Genomic DNA, 23,960 nt, shown 5'->3' with positions numbered 1-23,960 from the left:
AAACTTAGCACCTTTGTCACTAGATTTACCGACTTTTCAGACCCCTTTAGTGACTTTTTCTTCACAAAAGCACCCAGCGACAAATCTAGCGACTTTTTGGACAAACCTTAGCTACCTTCTGTAGAAGAGAGTTGCCAGTATTGTACTTTCTCTCCACAGGTACACCCCTCTATACATCTCATTCAAATGTCCACGTGGTAGCTGACTAAGACGTGAATGAGCTTTAACTTTCTCTCTTAGTGATCAGTTTATGAATAATTTTTGCTGGAATCACAGCACACCCGCTGTCTTTAACTTATGTGTATGATGATTTTGACAGACGGCGTCGTGGTTATAAAATCAGGATTTCAGCAGTGCAGAGCGGAGGTTTTGGAAATGGCTGGTTAACATGTAGTATTAATGGACTGCGTTTCAGTCACTATTTCATACTTGCTCAGTTTTCTGACGAGAGAAACACAAAAACATGCAATTTAGATCAGCTTTATTGGGAATTCAGCTGTATTAAATTACTGTAAGTGTCAGCAGAGACAGTAGGACAAAGGCAAACAGATAAAGGGTGGTCCAGCCACATAATAGGTTTTGACCTAGTCTTGTTTTCTTTTTCTTTTTTGAACCCTGAATGTTTTGGCAGAGACCAAATTTAAATTTACATTACCTTCTCTGCTCATCTGATCACGCTCAAGCTTGAGACACTATTCAGTGTCCTACTGATGTCCTTATCCCACTGAAGCTGCATACCTTTGGGTGCATGCTGCATCTATTTATTTATTTCTCTGCCAAACAGGCCTGGACTGCTCCTCTGATGTCAATCCATATACTGTAACTAACCTCCCTTCTGCAGGTCATATAGAAGGAAGTCTTACTCAAAAGTATGAAAAACTATGATTGAAAGTTACAGAAATTTTCATGCTAAATAAAAGCTGGATTTTAAATGGAAAAGGCTAGTTGTTAAAGGAAGAGTAAGCCATTCTGGAGAAAGACTGTTCATATTTGAACTCAACAGCAAAACAAATACACCCCAAAATTCATTGACACCCATTGCCAAGGCAACAACACTTACAACTGGGCTAGTTTAACAAATGAGAAATATGGCGGAATCCAGAGCGTTTTATAGCCTATGGCATGGAAATGGATACTCTTTCTCATAACTGAAGCAAAACATACCTTAAAATTTATAATGTCATCAAACAAATGACAAGCAAATACAAACAGCATCCAAAACACAATGGGGTAAAAACTAAGTTGTTTCTACAAAACTACAGTGACAGAGGAGAGGACCATAGGTTTATAGCTAAGCTAACAAGAAAGGTAATGTTACCTGGCCTAGCATTTCGAATTATGCATCAATCCAAATAATCCCACTGTGCTAGTAAACTCATGTTTTTAGGTCTTTGCGGCTATAAAGCCCCTCACACATTTACAGACAGATACCATGATATAAACAGTGAGACAGCAAACTGTTGCTACAGTTGCTGCTGCGAGGCTAACATGCAGAGAGGACGAGACGGTTTCCCAGAGCCAGCACACCAGCTCCAGGCAGCGATAGTCACAACTCTCCTGCTACTATAGCTAATATCACACCAACAGCATATCTTGGCAAACTAAAAAGTAAGCTGAATGTCCCCGGGCAAGTAATTTAATGTTACCAGACACACAAATGTGACACAGGTACCTGCTTGCTAACTAACCAGTCGGGTTTAGCTATCACAGACATTAGCTGTGAAACATAGCAAAACTAATGTCACCCAGCTGTCAAGCAGAAACAACCTGGCTAATGTTAACTGGCTATTCGCCCTTGCCTTAAGTTATTGTTCTTTTAAACTTCTCCTCTCTGGCTGTTTCTCGGCCATCTTTCCTTCTTTCCTTCCTTCTCTCTGGTCTGCAGTCCTAATCAATCCCATTCAAAACTCCACATGGTCTGGCAGCGAAGGGTAGACTGCTCCTTCTCCTTCCTCTGCTAATCCTTAAATTTGCAGCTTTAGTGTCTCCCACTGCCCCTTTTCCCCCATCCACCCTCTTCTCCTTCTTCTTTCTCTTGTCCTTTGCATGAGCACAAATGACCTCTGTTGCTGACTGGCTGGAAAAGTGTTGTGTGACTCAGTCCGAGCCACTTTGTTGGTTTCCCATTTACAGACCCAGGGCTGTGTACAGACACCGGAACGGACAGCTAGCGGACCACTGGATTTGACAAAAAGTGCACTTGATTAAAATCCCTGACTATTCCTTTGATAAAGGCCATGTAAATAACATTAAAAACATCTATGCAGCTGTGGTAAATAAAGGCCATGGCAGAATTAGCAACTTTCCTCCATTATGTTTTTCAGGTGAAACAGTTTGATCACATCAAATCATCCGTCTTTGATTCTTTAATCTATTATGGCTTTGTTATAACATCCATTCCATCCATTCTTATCCATCCATTGTAGGGTACCTTGCAACATGACATATGGGTCTAATTATTATATAAATGTGCTGTGAATATACTGTTTAAAATGTTTTTAGAAGTCAAGACCATTTGTATTCATAAAGCCTATTTCAAAAATTACAAATGTATCCTGTAGGGCTTTACAATCTGTACAGCATAACACCCTCAATCCGCAGACCCTTGAAACCCGATGAGCGACTTGAAGCAGCTGCAGTTAGGTTGTTAATTCTTTAACTTGAGAGAGTGTTGGAGATGTGCTAATGTGCTCCTCAAAATGTCTGCAAACAGGCCGGCACTGCTCCTGTGAAGATGCTCCTCGGGTGCCTTTCTAAATAAAAAATGCTGCCCACCTTGTAGCCAGCATCGTGGCAGCTAGTGATGAATGCCTCACGTGGCTCCCAGTTAACCAAGTTCATACTGGAACACCCCCCTGGAGCGCTGCCATCAGTCAAAGCCTTCTCCCAGTGGCTGTCAAGCGATTTTGTCTGCCTTCTCCTGCTACCGTGTGCGGTTGCGCCAAGACAATATCCGGCCCACCTCATTTGCTCCCATTACAGAGGCGGCTCAGGCTGTTACTTATTCCCCTCCCGACGCCCCTGGGCAGTATATTCAACATGCACTTCACTCTCCAGCCTCCCTTCAACCACTTACTTATTCATCACAGACTCAACGAGAGAGCTGCTCAGCTGACGGACACCAGATTTTATAAAGAGAAGAAGACCGAACGGCAGACAGAAGTGTGTGACTCTGCCCAGTAATGGGGGACGTTTTCATTCAGAATTCATTTTTGCCCGGAGTCAAAGGAGATTTGCGGACAAATTTGGCTAAAGCACTGCGAATGATTGAAAAAAAAAAAAAAAAAAAAAGGAGGAAAGCACTTTCACTTTCATTAGCCAGCCCGTCCCTTTGGGCTCAAACACATAGAGCTCAGTGCATGAACTGCGCCCTTCCACACACGCGCGCGCACAAACGCGCTCATACACACCCGCACTGTGTCCCAGCCTCCTTTATCCTCCTTTCCTGGCACACTCTCCCTCCTCTTTCACTTCTCTTTCATCCCACTCTTCTCATCTTCCTCTCCATCCTCTCCTCTCTCTCTCTCTCTCACCAAGATTTATCTCCGTTTATCCACTCTTTCTATCCTCTCGTCCTCCCTCCATCCCTCTCCCTCATCCCCTCCTCAGTGCGCATCATCGCAACCTCGCCTCCTTCCCCTCTCCTCCTTTCTCTGCGGTATTCAGCCAATCGCCGCCGAGGGGGGCGCGGCCTCCAGCCAGGAGGACGGACGGGGCTTGTTGTGGAGGGGAGGGAGAGAGGGAGAGAGGAGAGAGAGCGTTGGTGAAAAGAGACGCTTTCCTGAGCCACTTGGAAAAGCAACGCCAGGCTTGACACTGTGAGTGATGACCGTGGCGCAGACAGACTCAGCCGACCGGGAATAAAAAACGCGGAACAACAGAGGAGAGGAGGAGATGCTCGGTTTGTGAATACCTGCGCGTCTCTGGCAGCAGGTGAGCTACGGTCCCTCTGAGGGCAGAGTTTCTCTCTTGGTCCGAAGGGGAAGTAGCAGAAGAACAAAATCTTTCTGGGATTATTTCTCCTTTTTCGCGCCCGGTCTCATCGGGGTTTTTTTTTCGGCCACTCCGAAAGATAAACTTCCTCCGCATCCCCAACACCTGCAGCCCCGTTTCAACTCATAGTTTGACTCAAAATCGTAAATGGGAGCTTTTTAAATTCGTGGACCGCTCACCTAGACTGTTTCCAGACGCGGATTACTTGGGACGGCGTCTCCAATCAGAAAGGAGAATCCATCCGAACTGCAAACTTGTGTGTGGTGGCGGAGTCTTCCCTTTCCCATCTGTGTTTTCAAACGTGTTGAGGAAGAGGACAATGCCGGGATTATTACAGCAGCTGCTCCGCCTGCCTCGGTGGAGAGGTGGCAAGTGAGGGAAGCAGAGAGAGAAGGAGAGGAAGAGGAAGAAGAGGAGAAGAAAGAGGGAAGTCGGTGGCGTATGGCTGCCGTCAACTAGTTCGTTAGCGCCTTTTGCCGCTCGGGTTCTCCCACCTCTCTTTACTGGATACAGGGGCAGCACATCACTAGACGCACGGGAAGGACCTGCGTTCACACCCTGGGTGAGTCTGCGTGTGTGTCCACGCTCGGGCTAGTCACAAAAACGGGGCATGTAAGAGTGCGGTGTGAGGGTGCTGTGCGCTTTCGTGCCAGGCGCGACTTTACGCGCAGCACGAAAGACAATACGCGGGGCTTGGATGGCCGGTCGCAGGGTGACAGAGTTCAAGACGTGACGCGTGATCGATCGGCAGAGGGTGAGGAAGGGCAGGGACGGGGATTTGATTTCGGATTTTTTAGGTGAATCGGACGGGGAGGCTGGTGTAGCCGTCTCCACATCAGCAGGGACGGCCAGCAGGAATGTGCTCCCTGTCGTCAATATTTGTGCGGAAAATGAACCTTGTGCATGGAGGGTGCACGACTACACAAATATCAGAGGTTACACGTGGGTCTTGAGACGCCCCCCCCTTTTTTTTCATACATTGTTGTGTATTTGTGTAAATGAGTCTGATTTGAACGTTTTAAAGCCGTGAAGGTGCTTTAGCGCAGCCCTAAAGTCAGACCACGCTGTGGAAATGTGTGTATGAGTGCTGAATTGTAGTATATTTGCATACTACAACTTTGCTGTTCTTTTGCATTGTCCTTTTTTTGTGTGTGTGCGTGTTTTTTTTTATTGAACATACAAACTGGACCTGACCCGTCCTTCAACCTCCGCTTCGGTTCCTCTCACCAACGCGTGTGCTCCATCTGTCTCTTTCAGACCAATGAATACCTTCCTGCCCGCCTGCCCCTCTCCTGTCTGTGGGTCTCCCTCTGCCTGTGCGTGTGTGTGTGATATTGTTGCTGTGGCAGTCACCGTGAATGCCTGCTACGCACTGTGCAATTTCTCAGAGATTCTCTGAACCGTGTAAGCTGAACGTTTACCTGTCAGCTACTTTGTCGAGAATACTGTATGTGGCCGTAAGAAATCCTTGGAGAAGAGGCGCTGCTGCCTCGGATTTATACTGTACACCCACTGTACACCCGAGATGGGAAAGAGGTCTTGTCACACAAGTAATGGAGGAGAAAGAAGGGGAAGAAAAAAAAAAAATCAAAATCGAACTCTTCAAGCTGGAAATTCAAAGCACTGGAAGGAAAACATCTTACTGACCTTTAAATATTGTACTAGTTAAATCCATGCATACACCCACATGGACACTCAAACATTCACCCGATAGCTTTTTCACCCGCTGTATACAGTCACCGAGCAGTTTATTAGGAACACCTGTGCACCTGCTTATTCATGCAATTATCCAACCAGCCGATCACGTGGCAGCAATCTAATGTATAAAATCATGCAGTTAAGTGTCAGGAGCTTCAGGTAAAGTTCACATCAAACACCAGAATGGGGAGAAAATGTGATCTCAGTGACTCTGACTGTGGCATGAGTGTTGGTGCCAGATGGGCGGGTCTTAGTATTTCTGAAACTGCTGATCTCCTTGGATTTTCAGGCACAACAGTCTGTAGGGTTTTACTCAGAATGGTGCCAAAAACAAAAAACATCCAGTTTTGATGTGAGCTGCAGTTCTGCAGACAGAAACACCTCGTTGATGAGAGAGGTCATAGAATGGCCAGACTGGTTCGAGCTGTCAGAAAGGCTGCGGTAACTCAACAAAGATCCTGCTATATTGCCATTAAGAAGACCCCTCATTATGCTGCCTTTGCTGTTTAAAAGAACCAAACAATGAACCAAACAATGCCGGTATAATGCCGCCTCAGTGTGTCCTTTTAGATAGCATGCTGGTGCTCTGGAATCAGAGGCATGACGTGTAACACAACAGTGTCAGCATCTGTCCGGCCACACTGGCTTTCCCTTTAACACATATGTCGATTTGGTTCTGTGACTACCTCCGCTGTCGGCTTAAGGGCAGAACAGCAACACCCACCCATTCCGTGTGCATACCTTTTTATACAGAACAGCAAGGAGCAATAAAGGCGCGACATTCACGCCTTGAGCATGCTGTATGACGGATTCAGATAACCACTTTTTACAAGTGTGTTGAGCAGAAAAGCATCTCAGAATGCACAACTCGTCGAACCTTGAGGCGGATGGACTACAACAGCAGAAGACAATGCCGGGTTCCATTCGTGTCAGCCAAGAACAACAATCTGAGGCTGCAGTAGGCACAGGCTCATTAAAACTTGACAGTTAAATATTGGAAAAATGTAGCCTGATCTGATCTTGATTTCTTATGAGGCACGCAGATGGTAGGGTCAGAATTTGGCATCAACAGCATGAAGCCATGGCTCCTAAATACCAATCAATCATGGTTTGAATACCACAGCCTATTTGAATATTGTTGCTGACCATGTGCATCCCCTCATGGCCACAATTTACCTTCTTCTAATGGCTACTTCCAGCATGATAATGCTCCATGTCACAAAGCAAAAGTCGTCTGTAACTGGTTTCATGAACATGACAATGAATTCAGCGGACTTCAGGGGCCTCCCATACGCATTTTCAATTACACTTGGGAGAAGTGGAAAAGTTGGTCTATCTATAAAAGGTGAATCTGACTAAGTGAATTGGAAACAGATTCAGCGAATAAATGGTGACATACATAAATCACCTGACTTAAATGTCACTGCAAGCTCGTTTTGTCACCTCTGGATTTCTTATGTATGCACACAAGACTGTTACCAGAACTCGCCCAAGAGGACATAGCTTTACTATTGGTTGTTCAAAATTTTCCATTTCCATTGTCCAGTGTGCTCTCTGTTTTCCGTCACATGGTTTTCCTTTGTGTGAAGTCTGACCGATGCTCTTTTAATTATGTCATTAACGTGCAGGTTACGTGCAGTTGTATAATGTCACCTGAAATGATGGAAACGTGCATAAATTTGCATTTTCTTTTGCCGATTTTTCTGAAAATGCAGTTAACATTTGCAATACATTTGGATGGAAACCCTACTTGTGATGATGGGTGTTGAGCAGTGCAGAAACAGTGTCCATTAGAGAATCTCTTCATGTGTGAGGGACAAATGACAAATTAAAAAAAAGTCCAATATAAAATGTATTTTCCACCACAAGTCGGTTTCAGTATGTCTTGTCTCTGGAACTCTACTTCAGGGATGAACTAAATTCTTCCAAAAGATATACCCTTGTCTGGTGTTTCTACTATGGAGGTGGAAAGCGCTGTCTAACACAGCGCTCTTAAATCTCCCATCTCTTAGGTATTCAGTGGGGTTGAGATCCGGGGATTGTGGAGAGATGCACACCATTTTCACCAGCCCTCGTTCCTTTTATATGGAAGCATCTGAAATCATTATGTTTCTCCACTTATTCAGATTTTATCTTTAATTTGTCAGCTGTGTGCATGGATTGATTGTGAAGCAACGGGTCCTGTTGTCCCTTTACGGACACGTAAACGGCCCTCCACTCCTTATATATAGGAGTGTACCCAGACTGAAAGGGACACCAAACCATGCAGCATCATCCTTGTTTGTGTCTCTTTGTAGTTGTATAGTGTGTCTCTCTTGATGTTTTGTGTCTCTTTGTTGTTGTTTTGCATCCCTCTTGCCCTCTGGTCCTTTGGGACCCTGGGCCTGTGCCCAGGACAACAGTTCAGTGATCCATCCCTGTCTGTACATTGAACCTGATTGCCATCTTCAGTGAGAGGTCCTGGGCAATCACATGGAATTATTTTGGGGAGGTCAGAAATATCCTGAAAATTACAGTCCTACATAACAAAGAATAGGCAAACTGAGATCTTTAAGAGATCAGATCTGGAGTTGTTGGTTATGAAATGTGTTCTGTTGAATGTACTTTTGCACGTCTATATCAGTGGTTCAAAGAGTACAGACTGGGACTCATTAGGGGCCTTTAAATTGGTTCCACAGGGTGCTGATCAAAATGAGAAGTGGTTTAATTTTGCTCTTATATCATTGCTTTGCTAGGATGTTGTAGGCTGAATGAAGGCATAAAGATAACTGGTGAGTCATAGGTTTCATTACACCTACTGTGGTTATCACCCTAGAAACTGTTTTATGATTCTGAACCAAGACAACAAACAGCAACAACATTGTGTTTCTCCACTGATTTATTCAGGTTTTTTCTTTAATCTGTCACTAGTCTGTCAAAACTTAAATAAGAGACTCAAAATAGTTAACAAACAAATAATTGCAAGAAGTTACCAAAAGACTGATGACATAAAAAATGCTATGGAATATTTAGCATATTTTTGGAAAACATATTTCTTAAGGGGGTTGTTGCATGATATGATACCATTCTATGTGATTCAACAGACCCCTCTGACAAGAAAATAATGGTAAAGGGAGCTGCATCATAATACTTGAAACATATTTAAACCATTAAAAACATCCAATAACTATTGAAAAAAAAAAAAAAACTGGAGAGGAAGCACTTACAAGAAGAGAGGATTTATAAGAATGGCTTAATAGCAAGATACTAAGACCCTTGAGAGACAGTGTATTGAAGGAAAAAATCCAGAAAGTTGCACGCTCAAGAAGCCAGTCTTCATAATTTCCACCCCATTTTTCCCTATCAACCTCTAGAATACTTACAGATATTAATGCACTTGCATTGTGCCTTGCTTTTTTATTAAATTATTGCCCACCCCCACATGAGAACATAGACAGCATTAGACAAAAACAGACATTCTGATGTAGTTTTTGTTGCCGTTTGTCGTCTTCGTTCAGAATCATAAAGCGGGCAGTTTCTACGGTGATAACCACAGTAGGTGGAATGAAACCTATGACTCACCAGTTATCTTTATGCACTCCCTGAGTGAACATTTTGGCAAAGCAATGAAACAAGAGCAAAATTAAACCACTTCTCTTTTTGCTCAGGAGCCTGTGGAAATCCTTTTAGAGGCCCCAGTCTGTACTTTTGGAAATGATGTAAATGTGCAAATGTACATTCCTCTGTACAGAAATTAGTTTATGTGATTATAATATCCCACAGCTGGAACAAACAGGCCTCAACAGACACATTTCATAGCTAAAAACTCCAGATCCAATCTCTTAAAAGACGTCAGTTTGACTATACTCTCTAGTTTAATTCTGTGGATAGTTATGTATCTCTCCTTTAAAAATGTTTCCATAACAACATGGCATCTGTGTGTTATGTTGAGTCTGTGTTTTCCCAAGAACAAGGCTTTAGGTTTATTGAATTTACCTTTAAAGCAAAACTCAAAAGAAAAGGTAGAGAATTTCTTTGAATCTACTGGAAGCAGCAGTCAGATGCTGTACTATTGCAAAGTTCTAGTGAAAGCACATTCAGTACCAGAAAAGATAATATCTCTGCTCACCTATTGTCTTCCTCTAAATGAAAAATCCATCCGACCTCTCTTATTAGCTCTTATTTCTCCGACTTATTTTTTATTCAAATTTCTCTCTGACATGGTCATCCAAGGTTGCATATTTTCCAGATACTCTCTGTCTGTCTCTGACTTTTGCTTTGCTTCATAAGCCATCTAAAAATCCGAGCTGGAACTACTGTTGCTCTCAATGTGAGTCACTGCAGAAAAGTGCGTCAGCTAAATGTGTGTGTATATAACATTTACATTTACTCCTTTGGCAGACGCTTTTATCCAAAGCGACTTACAAGTGAGGGACAACACTGAAGCTTCAGTACAGTAGGAGACCTTGAATTAAGTGCTAGGTACTACATCTGTTCAATAAGACTAAGTGCAAAGAGATCAGGTAAAGAAGTGCACCGAAAAGCACAATAAGTTGGGGTGTTAGAGGCGTTAGGAGAGGAGGCGCTCTCGGAAGAAATGAGTCTTCAAGGGATAGAGAGGGACGCCCCCGCTCTGGTAACGTTTGGTAGCTCACTCCACCACGGGGGAACCACAAACAAGAACAGTCTTGACTGCGACTGCCTTGTGTGCAGGGAGGGCAGTGCCAGTTCAGGTAGATGATTGCAGACCCAGAGGTCATTCTGTAAGCAAGCATTAGTGACTCGAATTTGATTCGGGCAGCCATGGTTAGCCGGTTTACCAGCGGAGTGACATGTGCCCTTTTAGACTGATTCAAAACCAGATGCGCTGCCGCGTTCTGGACCACCTGTAAGGGTTTCACTGTGCGTGAAAGGAGGTCCGCCAGAGGGGCAGAGTAGTAGTCGAGGCGAGAGATAACCATGGCCTGTACCAAGAGGTGGGCGGCGTACTGAGTCAGGTAAGGCCTGACATTTCTTATGTTGCACAGAGCGAGGCGGCAGGACCGGGAGACAGCTGCAGCATGGTCAGAGAAGGATAGCTGGTCATCAAACATGACACCCAGGTTCGTCACGACCTTGGTTGGGGTGAGAGATGAAGGGGCGATTTGGATGTTGATATTGTGATGGAGAGATTGATCGGCCGGGATGAGTAAAAGTCCAGTCTTAGAGAAGTTTAGTTGTAAATGTTTGAGATTGACTTGTGCAGATGATACAGCTGTGCCCTTCAAACTGCAAGGACATGTAGTTTGATTTTCATATTGAAAATGCAGCCTTTTCAACGATTGATACATAATAGCAGGCTTTCAGATTTGCCACCGGTCTCATCTCTCAGAATTGTATGCTGTCCTTTTCAAGATCAGTGTTATACAGGTTTTTAAGGTTCAAGTCAGGCTGTGGTCACATCTCAGTATAATTGAAGTTCTTCAAAAATATACAAAGATTGCCTTTTCTATAGGATGTGTAGGTGACAATACCATCCATCTGTCAGCCAGCAGGGATTAACAGTGGGTTGTATTTTTTCAGTGTGGGTTGAGAAAATATCCATCTTCTCAGTAACTGCTGCACTGCTATTCCCCGGACATTGACATGATTTGGATTGATGATGGTTTTAAGTCATGCAGAAATAATTGTTAAATAATTTCAGAATTTTCTAAATAATTAAAGTAATAAAGTAATAAAGTACATTCTTTTACTACCTTCTGGCATTTCATAGACCAAATGATGAATCAGTGAATTGAGAAATTTGTCAGTAGATTTATCAGTAAGGAAAATAATTGTGAGTTGCAGCCCTACACAATTTATTCATGTGATGAATGATATTATAATTGTCTCATTAATTAAAAACCAGGTACAAGACACAGCAAAACGTACAACCTAAATCTTAAAAATATGTTGTCTCCCAGCGTTTAAAGCAGTCAAGGGTGGTAAAGGGTTAAAGCTGCACCAGGCTAAGATCCATTTTAGCTGAAATCACATGAGTTCAGCTTTAATTATTTTTTTCCACTGTAGAGACTCAAAGTTATCTTCCAAGTATGAACTACTCATACCCTCAGGTCCATATCGGATACGCCTAGCAGAAACTTTGTGCACTGTCTACCTGCTCTATTGTATGTAACATTTACTCCAAAGCAGCTATATTTTAGCCTTCTGTGAACCGAATCATGGAGGAATCAAACCCACAGATATTGCTTGGCACACATGATGCCTTATGTACAGTATGTATGTGGCGGTGAAAAATCTTTAAGCAATTTTTCTCAAGCTGCACAGGAAGGCTTTCATGTCCAATTTGGTCCTGGAGTAATTGATTATTGACTGAGGGAGGTACAATACCATTGTATCTCTGTGCACTAATATGGTTTGGTGAAGATGTCAGTGACTAAACTGATGCAAGTCTTCTCTTGGATGTGTTGTGGCTGAACCGGCTGCAGGTTCAGTCACAAACACTAATTGAGGACTGACTGTCATGCAGTGATAAGTACTAAAGTTTGACAGACTAATGTTTTCAGTTACATCGACCATTTTGAAGAGGAATCAAATTATTATATAAAAGGATTAACCTAGCCTCTCTTAAAAGACCGAGTTATCATTTAAATTTAATTAGGTTCATGATATTATAAAGACATTAATCAAACCACACTTGATAATAAAAATGGGTAAGCGGACACTTTTGGGTTCATGTGTGCAGGTTTTGAGATATTTATCTCTTCGATTTTTGCCTGACATCAGCACAGTGGAGGTGAACAGAACTTAATTGTAGAATTACATTAAAAAGAAAAAAAAAAAAAAAAAAAACATCTTCTTCCAAAATCATTGTCCCAGTTTCTCTGGATAATCCACAGACCTCACTTCCCATTCATCCTATAGCCTTTTAATGAAGAAATAGTCTCTATAAATTCTGGGGAGCCATTTTTACTCCCGGCCAAACAAAACGAAGTCATTCAATTACTGTTTAATATTTGCTCCCTTCAAAATTCAATGTGGATGATTATAATGCGTGTAGCATGGCAAATCAAATCAACTTTGGATGCTACTCGGGTCCTTCCTCTCATCTGGGAGCCATCTACATTTTCCTTTTTTTCCCTGTGCTCAATGCATGATGATAAATCTTGGTTACCATTGATTATGCATTATTTTTATGGTGCTTTGTGGGGATAATTTGAGTGAGGTATATACATTAGGATATAATAATTCTCACTAGATGTCTGCATAACACTTAAAAATTGCAAGCACTCTACCCAGTGAACTATGATCAGCCACAACATTTAAATCAGTTACTGTTTTTAATCTTGTGGCTGATCAGTGTATAGATGTTGTCAGACATAGATCATATGATGATGCTGCTTTTCTCTCATTTATATCACTGTACGTTAAATCTCTTTGCTACACTACATAGCCAAAACTATGTGATCCTCATTCCAAAACTAAGGATTTTAATAAGCTTCTATAGCAGCCTCTCTGTTCTTTTGGTTTCAGGCTTTCCATCAGATTTTTGGACCTGGCTGCATGAATTTGCTCCCATTCAGCCACAAGAGTATTAGTGAGATCCAACACTGATGTTAGGTGATAAAGCCTTGCCTGCAGTCATTGTTTCAGTTTACCCTAAAGGTACTGAATGGGGTTGAGGTCAGGGCCAATCAAGTACTTCACACCAAACTGGGAAAATCATGTTTTTATGGACCTGGCTTTTTTGCACGGGGGCATTGTCATATTGAATCAGGGCACAGCCAGACACAAACTGCTGCCACGAAGTTGGAAGAATGCTACTGTCTTAAATACTGTTGTATGCTGTAGCAGGGGTTCCCTTATTTTGGTACCTAGTGATTTGGCCCAAAAAAAAAAAACAAGCCCCAGACAAAAAGTACACAAAAGTCAGTACTGTCAAACCTTTGGCCAAATAGCGTAAAAGATTAAAAAAAAAAAATTAAGTATACATTTTGGTCTCTGGGATTTTGTGAAGAGCATTTTTCAGGCTGGAGACTGTTAAACTAAATAATATATATATATATATATATATATATATATATATTATTATTATTATTTTTTTATAAAGTGAAAAATTTCCATTGGAAGTTCCCAGATTTTGACATGACATTGCTTGATTTGTCTGAAACACAATCAAATATGACCAACACACATGTATTCAATTTTAATCATATAAAGACAAAGAAAAACAGCAAAACCTCATATTGAAGGGAATGGAACCAGATCAAATTTGGAATTCTTGCCTGATAAATGACCCAAACAATTATTCCATGATTACAAGTTTTTTTTTCAGTTATCTTTTCACCCAATCATTTGAGCACCACCCTATCCCTATTTGTTGATAGAAAATTAGAAATCCCTTCAGTCATATGGTAGGTACCTATTGTAAATGTACATTATTTTTAGTTGTGGAGACGATGAAACAATCGCCCTAACCACCAACACCACCACTGCTGCTCCAGTCTGCAGCGCTGACATGCCTCTCGTGGCAAACCTTGGAGATGTGCCTGGCTTCAGTGGCTTGTTAAAGACAAAACAGGGGATTGTTGGAGTGTTGGGAGGGAGGGGCATGAAAGGCAGTTAAACTCGCTCTCTTTCTCGCTCCTTTTTGCCCCTTCTCTTCTTCTCTTTTTACATCAAAGTGCTCGTCTCTTCTAAGCAAAAGCCACATGCATCCCACAGCAGCTGTAGTAGGAGAGGATGAGGAGGATTGGCCTGAGAGAACAGTGTGAATGCTCCATTGTTTCCAATATGTATATTAATCCTGAGCTGATCTCCAGCATGGACTGTAGCAGGGCAAAGCCTCGCTGACATTTCAATCTACACTGGGATGGATGAGAGTGATTGGGTATTTCTGTGTGTATATGTACATGAGAGTGGGGTGTATTTAATACGACTGTTACCACTGCATAGTAAAAAACACAGCTTTCTGTTTTATTAAATCCACTGAGGATTTTATTAAACCACCTCCAAATAATCTCACGGACCGAGCAGTTGAGTTGTATACAAAAATGTCTTGTTTCATTAAAACGTTTTTCTTCGGAAAACTAGTTGTGGGATTAGTCAGTCTTTCCCATAAGGCTTGGGGAAATTGTTCAGCAAACACTTGTGTCAGGAAAGACAAGCACAAAATGTGTGCAAAATGACCGCTTCTTCATCAAAGTTTTGTCGTCCCCTTTAAACTGAACTCTGAGAAGCTAAACGTCTCAGAAAAGCTGTGACATCAAAATGCCCAGATAATTTGATTTGGAGATCATCTTTACGTAGGCTATTCTTTACCCAACAGAGGTTTTGACATTACATGAATACATTCACTTAAATGAAAATACATCTATACACATTTTCTAATCTTTTCCAACTTTCTTTGATCCCATTCACACTTGTCATTTCAAGTGTCTCATATCTGGATAAAATCCAGATGTGATTTAATCCATTCTTCCTTTACCCTTCGGCGGATATTTTTTTCCCTTTTATCAGTTGTTTAAATTTTCAGTAGGTGGAACTCTTTTATCCCTTCCAATTATTCTGTTCATCCGCAACAAATAAACTGCTGTTGATGCTAATCAGAAAACACATCATTCTGCGGGCAAGAGAGTATTTTTGCCAAACAGACATACTCTGCCATGCATCTGTGATTACTAAAGCAACAACCCTCAAGGGCTGTGTTGCTTTTTTCCTGTATCTGTCAGTGATATAGAAAAATGGACATACATTTGCATAAAAATGTAGTGCATTGTTACTTTAAATTCATGTATAAATGACATTCAGTCTAAAACTTGTCATCCAGGTCCCTGTCAAACGCACGCTGGAGGAAGGAACACCAAACTCTCCCAGCGCTAAGGCAGTACATTATTCATGACTTGTCCGAAGGCTGCATATGAATCTCTTTCTCTTACATTCTCCTCATCCACCTTCCGACGATGATTAGGAAAGACATTTAGTGGTGAAAAATACAATGATTATAAGTTGCGGCATTGATCTGTGTATTGAGCTATATCATCCTGAGTCATTGGTTCTGACATCCAAACTCATCCCATTGATTTTTACCGTTGCTGTTGAAAGGGATTTAGCCCCCCCCCCCACTACCAACCCCACCACCACCCTCTACCTCTCACTAACACACACACAAGCCTTAAGCCAAACCGGTTACGCTGCAGAATTGTACCAATTGTACTTCCCTGACCTGCTTTATCAGGCTCAGTGATTGCACAGGCATTAAGTCTGGGCTTTGGGTACAGGACAGACTTTCGATATTAGGAGGAGAAAGAAGTGGAGAGAGAAAGGAGGGAGTAAGGAGGGGTTGGCACATGCACATTACTTTATATTCATGCCGTTTTACCTCATGCATGGAGGGTACAGAATTCGCCAAAGAAAAAATCAAGTCAAACAGCATGGCTTCACCTTATCGCTCACATCAGTAAGATACTCGTTTGCCACTGGAATACATTTTACGGCCAAACATTGGCCTTATTCCCTTGAGATCGAGCGGGTTGCTTCAAAGTGGAATGAAGTGGAACGGCTGGGTGCACTTATTAAAAACCTATCAGGCAGCTGCATCGGCCTAACACACTCTGCCAAGAACATCTGGGAGGGCGTGATAATAACCCTCCTGCTCGCTCAGACATGTCACCACCGTTCCCATGGAAAGCATGTACCACTGTGGTTACATATGTGAGGAGGTGGAGAGTACAGATAGGGGACCTTAGGAGGGAAATAAAGATGAGAGCATAGGACTGCTCTCATTGGTTTAATGTCGTAGACACATTCCAACAGGTGGCAGGAGAAAGTCAAGAGGTACACAAAGAATAAAACTTCACAAGAGCGTGGAAATTAAAGCTAAGGGGCTCCTAGCAGTGATGTAAGATGACGCGAACTATGTTTCAACTTTGCAACTCTGTAGAGCTTTTTAGTCTCTTTTAGCTCATTGTTTTGGTTTAACCACATCCCCGTTGTACGACAGGGTCACGCAACTCTCATCAAAGCCGAACACCAAACAGCAGTATGGCAAAGGCTAGCAACTCGCTGGTTGCTCAGGGTGAGGAAAGATCAACAATTAGCAGCCAGAGGAGCCCGATTTTTCTTCTCTAAGTGTCTCCTGGGAGTGGAGTTCAAGGGAATTTCTCATTGTCCATTGTTAACATGTTCAGCTTTCTCAGGACTGAAGAGATTTGATACGTCATAAATCACAAGATATCATTTTGCACATAAATATCTTACTTAGCTCAGATTTACAATAACATTTTTAAGTGTCCACGATATTAGATGATATTAAAGAATTTCTAAAGCAACACTTTGACAAATTGGATCACTGTGATTTTAAGTATGAACAGACAGGCCGCTTAAGGGCAAGAGATTTTGTGTTTATTCTAATTGCTGTCGGAAATTGAATATCAGCTATAGTCTGTCAGCCTTTCTTCTGTTGTTACAGGGAAATGTGATACCTCACGAAAAGAGTCTTCCAAGTGAAAGGAAGACAATGATCTCCAAATAACTGTGCCTCTAATAATGCTAATTTATTCGTTGAAAAGTCATTTTTCTTCTTTCATTGGCTTAGTTTCAGCAACGCTAAAACTCCAAATTTGTCTGGCTCAGTTTGCATGCCTGATTACATATTTAATTCATGAGAAGACATTCCAAAATGCGCGCTCTCCCCCCTTCTTCCCGCGTTTTGGCTGACTAACCCAGTGTGCGCCTTTGAACTTACTCATGCGTGCGGTTGTGGGAAAGCGCTCATGCGAATCTGACTTCACATCTTACAACACCAAAGGCGCACACATGGATTTCCATTCCAGGGGATGAATATTATGAAATTAAATGCTTAGGGAGATTGGTGTGTGTACGTGTGTGTGTGCGCGTGTTATCTGTAAGGGGTGAAAGAAGTGAGAGGTCTTTTGATCTTAGTCAATATTTATAAATAATAAAGCAGTTAAGGGGAGAAATATAGGCGGATACGTGAGATGAGTTGAGTTGAAAAGCAGCTCAGAGCGGCTACAGAACAAGAGAGCACAGCAGGGTTAAAGGCAGGATGGTTAATTTTATGGGGAACATGCTGTATCTCTAATCTCAAGTATAATTAACTGTAATATAGAATACATGAAACAGTGTACGCCGCACAACATATACAGAGCAATATGGCAGATATGGCCTGATTGACATGCAGTATACAATAGCTTCATGTCACAATTTTAAGTACTCTTAATTAATCTTAACTTTTAATTAAGAATATAATATACCCTAGATATGGACTGGACATGTCCCCGTCCAGTTATATTTTTTTCCGCTTCACTTTTCCAGTTTAAGTTTGCTTTGCTGTTTACTGTCCAGCTGCCAAAATCCAGATGTCAGAAGTTGATAAAAAATCTTGAAATGTTCAGTTTTGCTTGCGGAGCTGCGGCGACACCCTCGGGCCAGGGTTGCCCTAACCCTCTGATTGGTGGAGCATGTTGTGGCTGTAAAATAATGGACAAAACAGAGAGAAAGGTGTCCTACAGGTGTCGTGCACCACATTTATCCCAAGTTGTTCAAGCTGGCCATCAAGTAAGGAAAGGACTGTGCATTTTTTACTCCACCTGACCTTGAGCAAGGCACTGAAGTCCAAATTGCTCACGATGTTTTGTTGTTAATTGCTTTTGATAAAATCATTTTTTCCAAATTTGTATTGCATTTTAACAGTTTCTTTCTAAATTTTACCTAGAGGTTATACTGAGTTCATTTAGTCTAATTTAATCAAAGCAAAGCAAGGTCTTATGGGGCAAATGCAGGTTTCTCACATAATGTTCTGTATGTTATTACATTAAGTTTGAAGTGTCACTTTCAGCTTGGTGTCTGACTGATTCTGCAGTCAGCCGTGATGTGCCAGCTCCACGGAATAGCCTTGACAGGATCCGACCTTTGTCTTAACGGTGACGCACTAAGCCAGTCAAGGTCACTAACAGCCTCACATAGAAGAAGACGTCGGTTCTTAATGAAGTCATACATCACATTTAGCATATGGTTCAATTAAAGGCTTCATAGAGATTATGGAGATTATATTATCCCAGTGCATTCATTAGCTTAGCTCCGATAGTTGCCCATTTGATTAAAAGCTGTGAGGGGATTTGCTGCTGTTGACTGGGAGAACATGGAGGGAGATGAAGTCACTGGTGTTGTAGGGGATTTATCTTACATGTTTCGCTGTGTGTTTGATCGTGTAGAGGTGTGACTTTCAGGCGTACACATGTTTTCTGTAAGCACCAGGCGCATTTAGCTCGTAAATGCTTGCGTTTATGACCGTATACGTGGAGACATCTGCACCTAGCGACCAAATAATAAGCCTTTAAGTGTGTGTACACATGCTAATAGTATGTGTATGTGTGTATTGATGGAGAAATTCAATGTGACGGAGAGTGAGATCATGCTTCCCTATTAGATTAGGTGATAAAAGCAGAGAGTTGCATTGCATTTAGTAGTTATGTGGGTTCACAGTGATGGAGCATTTGGCTCGTTTTTCTTTAGAGACACACAATGTGCTTTTCTATTAGAGCATCTTTATAATGGATGAAATTTTTCACCATTGGCCTGATGTGGTGATTTTTTTCCAGTTTATGAGCTCTGATAGATTTTCTCTGTCTAAATGGTGTTGTTTTCATCCATTTATGGGCTAAGCTAGTGTTCTACACCCTTCCCTAGACGTGCCTTTATTCTAATACACAGAGGAGATGATACAAAGTCACACAAAACAGTAATAAAACAAAAAATCTCATAAAAACTGAAAGGCTCCTTATCATCTGTGGGTACTGTATAATCGCTCTCTAAAATTGTGTCAGCTTGAGTTGATCCCATGCATAATTCTGTGAGTAAGAAAGTCCCACAGTGAAGTGAGAAAGATCTCTGCCCTAAGGAAGAATTCTGAAAGGGCACTTAACAATTCCCAAAGTTTACCTGTAGGCTGGGTTTCAGTCTAGCCTTTTTTTTAAATTTTTTTTTAAATTCTAAATTCAAAACTAATTTATACTTTGACACCAGTTGAGCGTAGTTAACTACTGTTAACCTGCTTTATGTCAGCATCTTTATTTATTGGAAAAGAAAGAGGAAACCCTGCCAGCTCCCTAGTACAAAGTCAGTGTAATGTCCGATTGAGCCGATGTTTGAACAGAGCAGGTCGTTGTCCAGAGAATTCACAGCGAGCGAGTGGGCGCGTTGAAGACGTCCTTGTCCTGCCTCCTCCACGCTCTACCCAGGCTCCACCCCTCACCTAAACCAGGCGGCGCTTTTCCAGCAGGTGAGGACGCGTCTGACACGGGCCATCTCTCTCGGTGTGCTGCATGCGTGTGACAATGTCCGGACCTGTTTCTCCGGACATTGCCACACGTTCATAATTGAAAATGGCTTGTGTCTCCTATTCTGTTCCAGTTTATTGGCCTTCATTGAATTTCATAATCTGCTCCTCTCTCCCAATGTTTTTCTGTCTGCATCTCCATAATATAAAAAAAAAAAGTTCCATGACAATAATCAAAAGTATTTTTCTTTTTTCTCTTTTCTTGCAAAAGAAGCGCTCTCTTGGATTTTCCTATCAATGTTTTTCCAAGGAAAACAGTGCCTCTGCAATGGTTTTCATATACTGAACCATTAGGCAGAAATTCAAATTCTTAATAATAGTATCATTGCAGATCATACGTTGACGGGCTCTTACTCCCTTATTTGATCTCTCATTATGCCTCCGCGCCGGCGACAGCCTTGGCCGGAGGCATTCGGTCCGTCTGTCCCATTCTCATGAACGTGATATCAATTTCCTCAAATTTGGCACAGACGTTCACATGGATTCAAGGAGGAACTAATCAGAATTTGGAGGTCAAAGGTCAAAGGTCCCTGTGACCTCTCAAAACTTGTTTTTGACAATGACTCAAGAATTCATACGCTAACTCTGACAAACTGTCACACAAATGTCTAATAGGATAAAATGACATTTAATATCCAAAAGGTCAGAGGTCAACTTCACTGTGACATCATAATGTTCTGCAAATAAACGTAATACCTTTTTATTAAATTCCTTCAAAGTCCTCACTTCATATACGAGTCTGGACAGACATGGATGAACTGCAGCTTGACGGGTTGGTGGAGGCGGTAATTCTAGTTTGATTAGAGGCTTCACAGGACATACTGTGCATGCATCAAATTAATAAAGCAGGATCCTCTGAAAATCCACCATCGTAGGGATTTAAAAGGATCAGCTCGCCCAAATGAATAAACTTTATTCCTCAGTTACTTCCATTGCTATCTAGCCATGCAAAATAGCTGGGTTTAGTTTGGTGTTTTGAGATACCTGGTTCTGTGGTTTCTTGAGGTGAATGGAATTTCATCTGTCCTGCTCTCAGCATGGTTTTTTATTTTTCTTTATTTTATTTTTCCTGTGTTTTTAATCTCATTTTGTTATATTTACAACAGTCAGTTGTATAAATACATTGTACATTGTGTGTCAAAATGAACGTGTCTTTATAATAATAAGCAACATAACACTCTATCAGCTGTATGTTTAGGGACTATTTTTTCAGTAGGAAGCAGTTCCAGTGCAAACGTCTCTCATCATATATCTAAACACCTGGACAAATAAAACTATCTATGACAAGACACTGTAGAGATGCTTAGAACAATTTGTTGATAAATCAGTTTAGAAAACGAATTGAGAAAAAATTCAATAATTGATTAGTCACTTCAGGCATTTTTCAAGCAAAAATACTAAACATTTATTTATTCAGCATCTGAGATGTGAAGATTTGTTGCTTTTCTTTGCAACATATGATAGTAAAGCGATTATCTCTTGGTTTTAGACTTAGGGTCAGATAAAACAAGAAATATGAAGACAACACCTTAGGTATTGTACATGACAAAATATAACCCTTTTAAGGGAGAAAGAACCATATTGTAATTCCTCTGTGAAATAATATGTTTTGCTCCCTCCATTGGATCTTAAGACAGTGTAGTGTACAGGGCAATTACTTCACACTGACACACTTGTAATCTAGAATTCCCTGAAAATGCTGCAAGATGACAACTAATCTCGCTGGCTCAGATGTGGTTGGATGTGTAAATCTGTTTTCCTCTGTTTGAGTGCACTGTGCTGTGGGTCTCTCACTTCTTTCACACACACACACACACACACACACACACACACACACACACACACACACATATATATATATATATATACGATAAATCACATTTGACTGCACTTACCAAGCGGCCCAGTCTATCCCAGGGTCATCTCAAAATCACCATTTAATGTTTAACAGCCAGACTGGCTTTGATATCAGCAACAGATAGGGTGGAATTTCTTGATTGCTTCGGTCAAAGAGGCTCCGCGCACTGAGAAAATGATTTATTGGACACGGGGAAGTCGGCGGAGATCAGAGGAGACGGAGGAACCTCTGACTCACACCGCGGGCCTGTATCAGGCTGGGACTTGTCCAATCACTCGCACCAGCGGGGCACCTATCACTGCTGTTGCTGCTTTTTAATTGGCTACTCAGAGAGCGAGGTGTGAGGAGGCGGAGGGGAGGGCTGAGGGGCTCCGCAGGTCACCAGAGAGCTCAGGCTGTTGCCCATTACTCAGGGAGAAGATAGGGAGGGTCACTGAAGGGGAAGGGACAGGGAAGGGTCAGCTCGGGTGGTGGGTCGCTGGAAGGCTGATTACACTGCCGGGCGAGTGTCCGTTGAAATGCACGGAGATTACTCCGCTGCCCCGTCTCCAGATTCGGAAAGAGGGCGAAGGGGATGGAGGAGAGGAACTGCAGAGGTTGCGGCAGAGGAAGAGAAGGCAAGAGAATTAAAAGCGTGAAAAAAGGTGAGCTATTGATTTTTTACAAGAGAGAAGATTTGCTCCCAAGATTGAGAGCAATATCATATTAAACCCTGTTGCTGGCCCAGAATGAGAAAATAAAGCCCGTGAATCACCCCTCCCTCTCCTGTTTTTTTAATAACTTCCAGCCTGAACTGCAGCACCGGAGAATTACAGCTTGTGAGATAATTGGAAAAACATCAGCATGCGAATGCTCGGTTAGTGGAGGAATACGCATTATTCATGAGGTGCTGCCCAGATATTGTTACAAAGAGGAATGAGACTGTAAAAATAAAAGCTGACATTTGAGTAAATGCTCATCATACCACAAAATGCAAAATCAATAAAGGTTTGATACACATTTATCCAAAAGAACTTAAACAAAATCTTCATCTATACATATATGTGAGTGTGTGAATATCTATTCATATATGTGTGTATATGTGTGTGTATGTATGTACGTGTATGTATTTTCATATATATATATCTATATATATATATAAATATATATATAATAAGGTTATATATATAATAGGGTTATATATAATATACAAAATTAAGTTATTCATAATTTATACATTTGCTGTGTAGCTTTGCATCATTATTAATCTGTCCTTTTTGTCTCATTACAGAAAAATAATGAAAACCCATGTTGGGCGGGCATTTGCAGCTCAGAATGGTGCCGGATATTTACTGCAGTGAAACCACACTACTATGTGTACTGAAACTAATGCACCGAAAGATTTTGTTTGCATATTCTTTAAATGCGGGTTTTTATGCAGTGCACTCACTGTAAGGACAGCAGAGAAATGAGGGAAAAATGGAGATTTATGGCTTATGCTTAATTAAAATCTCCGGAAGCTAATGGTGGGAAAATTGAAATGTTCCTTATAGATTAAATTTCCCACCTCTGCCCGGTTTCATAGTGCAGTTTAGCAGACTGTGACCATCTCGTGATCTCCTTTATGTATAATAGTTTCTACATGTCACTGGAAAAGTGGGAGCTGTCCAAAAGTTATCAGCTGCCAAAGCACATTCTCTCCACGACTTGGGGGAGATTGAGTCATCTATTTCTAATGGTTGGGTCATGGTTACAAGGTAGTTCCATGCAATGATGGAGGAAGGACACACGAGCGGGTCAAGACAAGGTGTTTTTTAGTATTTCAAAATAAGTGACTAGGAATACCACTGCTGTGATACGGAAGCTGCCAGTCGCCTCAACTATGTTTCGCTTATTTGTTGTTTATCTTTTTCTGGTATATCACACAGCTGTACTAATACACTCCGTCCGACAATGATGTACTGATCCATTAAAACACAATACATGACACTTCTGGACAGAAGTGAAGACAGTTTCTGGGAAACTACTGTGAACAGAAAGGAAAATACTCAAAACCTGAGCTGCTGGGCAGACAACAGCTGTGCTCGTTGTCTGAGGAAGTAATAAGAATTGGAG

General features: G+C 41.6%; 1 protein-coding gene across 1 annotated transcript in view; it reads left to right on the top strand.

Moving 5' to 3' along the window:
- The first annotated feature begins 3,775 nt into the window (after positions 1 to 3,775).
- The window catches only part of brinp2 (bone morphogenetic protein/retinoic acid inducible neural-specific 2), a 206,492-nt gene continuing 186,307 nt past the window's right edge, over positions 3,776 to 23,960 (top strand). The window contains exon 1 of the mRNA XM_040143880.1: positions 3,776 to 4,555. The gene's annotated coding sequence lies outside the window, so the exon portion shown is untranslated. The remainder of the gene's footprint in view (positions 4,556 to 23,960) is intronic.

The sequence above is a fragment of the Xiphias gladius genome, chromosome 14 (genome assembly GCF_016859285.1).
Source record: "Xiphias gladius isolate SHS-SW01 ecotype Sanya breed wild chromosome 14, ASM1685928v1, whole genome shotgun sequence".
Lineage (NCBI taxonomy): Eukaryota > Metazoa > Chordata > Actinopteri > Istiophoriformes > Xiphiidae > Xiphias > Xiphias gladius.
This window is presented reverse-complemented; position numbering and strand designations above follow the sequence as displayed.